The following is a 4,029-nucleotide window of genomic DNA, read 5'->3' as shown; positions in this document are numbered from 1 at the left end:
TTAACAAACCCCGGGTTTGTTAACGCGCGTACGCCTGTTTTTCAGTTGATACGTTTTAACAATGTGTATCAAATTATAGTAGATAAAAATACCGTCATATATTATGGATTCTAAGTTTTAAAATCAATGATATTTAAATAATTTTCATTCTCAAAACTAAAAAAATAAAAAACCCCCAAACCCTTACTCACCTCTCTCATTCGTATCAATCCTTTCTCTTTCACCTCTTTCACTCCAACCTTTTTTCTGACATCTCTACTGTAACTCCAATTAAAAAAAATCAGAAGCACTGGCTTTTAAGCAATTTCTTACAAAAAAATGATTTTATAATGAGTTTTCATTTTATAATTTTTGTCTTATCTAATTTTATCTAATTTTCACAAGCATAATGACATATGAAGGAATTGGTAATTCGACTTGGAAAAATCAGAAACACTCGCTATTAAACAATTTCCTACAAAAAATGATTTATAATGATTTTTCATTTTATAATTTTTGTCTTGTCTAATTTTCACAAGAATAATGACATCAGAAGGAATTGGTAATTGGCCTGAAGGTTTTTTAAGAGATGATGATTCAACACCTGCAGATGATGAAATTAGAGAGGTTAGTGAAGATGACGAAATTGAAAAGACCTTGAATGAATCTTTGCCTGAAGGCGAATATGCCAATGACTCAACTCTTTACAAAGGTAAATTGTTTAACGACGAGTATTTCTAATTTTTTTTTTCAGTTGGATCTACCATAGGATGATAGAGAAAATGTTGGAGTGAGAGAGATGAAAAAGAAAGGGTTGAGAGGAATGAAGGAGGTGAGTAAGGGTTTGCGGGTTTCTATTTTTTAGTTTTGAGAATGAAAATTCTTTAAATATCCTTGACTTTAAAACTTAGAATCCATAATATATGAGGGTATTTTTGTCTCTACTATAATCCGGTACACATTGTTAAAATGTACCAACTGAAAAACAGGTGTACGAGCGGGTAAGCAGTTAATCATTTTCTTTAGCGTCTAGGGTTTTTGATCATGCCAAATGACTCTGTTTGCATGGATCAAGAGTTCATTTCCTTCAATATCTAACTCAAATTAGGTTCTAAAGGTTATCTTCTATCATCATCCGGTGATTTGTAGGTGTTTTTAGATATTCCTTGCGGTGCAAGTCACAATCGGGGTATTTTCTAGACCAGTGCGAGTTTAGAGGTAAAGGAAGCTAGCTAATTTCTTTTAATAGAGATGTATGGTGTGAGTTTGATGATTCTGATAATTAAACTTTGGAGTTGAAAAATGTGACTTTGTGTGAGTAGTAATTTAGTGAAATGCATGCTTTGTTGGTTGAGGGATGCTATTCAAGTGTAAAATATGTTGTATGTATGTTTGTGATGTCAGAGTTGATGTGGATGAATTTGAATTGTATAAATTGAACTGTTATAATGGAAGAATAATCTTGGTTATTAGTGGTTTGGTCTAAAATGGAGGTTTAAGATAGTAAAAAGGTGAGAAAGGGTTGTTGAACTGAATTGGTGGAATTGAGGTTATTTATGAACTAATTTGGGTTTTGTTAAACCTATGGAATGTTTGAGAATTTAGTTAGTAAAGTGTGTTGGTAGTGAGGTAGAGTTCTACTTGTGTTAGAACTCAATTTGGAGGAAGTGAGGTAGGGAAAACTTGAGTTTGGAGTTCTTTGTGCAAATGGTCAGTTTGGACAGTCTTGGTAAGTCATTTGGGACTTGTTAAAGTTCCTTAGTTTCTTGGAATTGTGCCATAAATGGTAGAATTCAATTTGAGTCTCTAAGTTGAGTTTTTGGAGTTTTTGGGTGACATTTTGAGTCCACATGTTTAGAATTAGGTTAGAGATGTTTAGACAACTTTAAATAAGTATAATTAAGTATATAACACAATCTAGGAGGGTTAGAAGTTGGGAAAAATATTTTGAAATGGTAAGTTTGGTGTGGGGGGCGTAATTCTACAGATTTGGTGTTGTAGATTATGTAGACTCGCTGAGAGAGGGGAGTCTCTCAGCGAGTGGTCATGATGACTGACTCACTATTTGCTAATTCGCATAGTGCGAGGGTGTGTTGAGCGACCAGTTGGGGTTTGGGAGCATTGTCAGTTTCATTCAAATAGCGAATGAGAGCGTTGAGAAATTGAGTTTAGAGTATGGTCCACTATCTGGTGAGTTTCTCTTAGCTAGAGATGTTGTTGAGCGCGAGTTCTGGGTCTGATACCACTGGAAGTTTATTCGCACAGTAACCTGGGTAGGTGCGCGAGGAACCTCTATGGTCACTGATACGCGGGGCCCAAGCCCAATGTCTTTAGTGTAGTCTTTCTTTTATGTACCTTGTATTGTGTTAGGCATGTGGGACTTCTAGTCCTATATATAGCCATGCCTACACTTCTTGTACTTACTTTTGAGATTAATGAGAATTTGGTTTTCTAAATCAGAAAATAATTCTCTCTTGAAAGTCATTGGCTAGAGAGTCCAAAGACCTCTAGCCTCCTTCCAAAGCACACTTCATTATTTCATTGTTCCAATTACTCCACCGTGCTTCTCTCTCCTCCACGGATATCCAATCCTCCGTTGACACATCTTCATTGCAAGCGTCAGCACTCCATGGCCACGTCTTCAATACGCTGACTGGCGTATTCTCTCGAGGCATCAGCATTTCATTTCGTCATTCCACTTTCGCATCTCCTTCTACCACGAACAAAAGTCCTCTGCTAGGGTTTCTGTAATTAGAGCACTGAGCTTCGTCTTCCACCTCAGATCTACACCCTTCCACCGGTAAAATTGCTTCTCCTTCCTAGATTCATCTTCTCCTCGTAATCTCTTAACCTTTGACCGAACGATTTGGCCTTTCCCTGCCATCCACTACAAGAAAAATTACAATTATCTACAGCCGAAATCCGTATATAAGCCCAAAAATCCGTATATAAAATTTGGTTATATACGGATTATATACGGACAAAATTCCGTATATAATACCCTCGTAGCTAAATTTATATACGGAAATATCCGTATATAAATTATATACGGAAATATCCGTATATAATTTATATACGAATTTTCCGTATATAAATTACATACCGAAAAATCCGTAGATAAAATCTGTATATAATTATATACGGAAAAATCTGTATATAAAATCTGTATATAATTAAAAATATACTTATATACGGAAAAATCCGTATGTAACTTTATGTTTTATAAAAAAAAAATTAAATGATCTCAAATCTACACCCAATAACTAACGGTTTCATATACTGATAAAAGTCAAATACAATTACCAAATTTAAAAAAGAATACCAAATGTTTATCTCCAATTACAAATAACAAATCCCTTACAATGTGCCTAAAGAGTAGCATATACAAACATTCAAACATACATTTATTTCCTATTTCCTCCAATAGTTTGAGATAAGCAAATACTTCTCAATGCAAGTAATAAATTTTCAAGAACTTTTTAGTACGTTATCCTCAAAGTCCTTTTTGTTCCCAGCAAAACCTGGTACCTGATATTAAAAAAGGGAAAAACTAAAATTAAATTAGAGATATGAGTATGAAACACCTGATATTAAAAAAAGGGAAAAACTAGAATTAAATTAGAGATATGAGTATGAAACAGAACCCGCATTAAATTAGAAAATAAATTAGAACCTGTCCAAGTGAATTACCAAAGTTGGAATCTGCATTATAGGTTCCTCAATCCTAACATGATGATAAAAGTATGAAAGAGAGGTCACACTAAGTCTCAGTCAAACCACGTGTGCCACAAACCACCTGCACAACACATTCCACTAATTAAACATGCCTTCCACTGCATCCATATAATAACATTTCAAACTCAAAATCCAATACATTAATTATGAATTCAAATCTATTTGATTAAACAAAAACTCCATCCTTGAGGTTGGTGTTGTCACATCATTCTCTAAGGTAATGTTAGATTAACTAATGACTTCATTCATTATTAAATTCAAATATTAATCAATGAACAACCATTATATGTTAGATCAACATAATTGTTGTGAAAT

The sequence above is a fragment of the Vigna radiata genome, unplaced genomic scaffold (genome assembly GCF_000741045.1).
Source record: "Vigna radiata var. radiata cultivar VC1973A unplaced genomic scaffold, Vradiata_ver6 scaffold_95, whole genome shotgun sequence".
Taxonomy (NCBI): domain Eukaryota; kingdom Viridiplantae; phylum Streptophyta; class Magnoliopsida; order Fabales; family Fabaceae; genus Vigna; species Vigna radiata.
The sequence above is the reverse complement of the archived record's forward strand: the minus strand, read 5'-3'. Positions refer to the sequence as shown.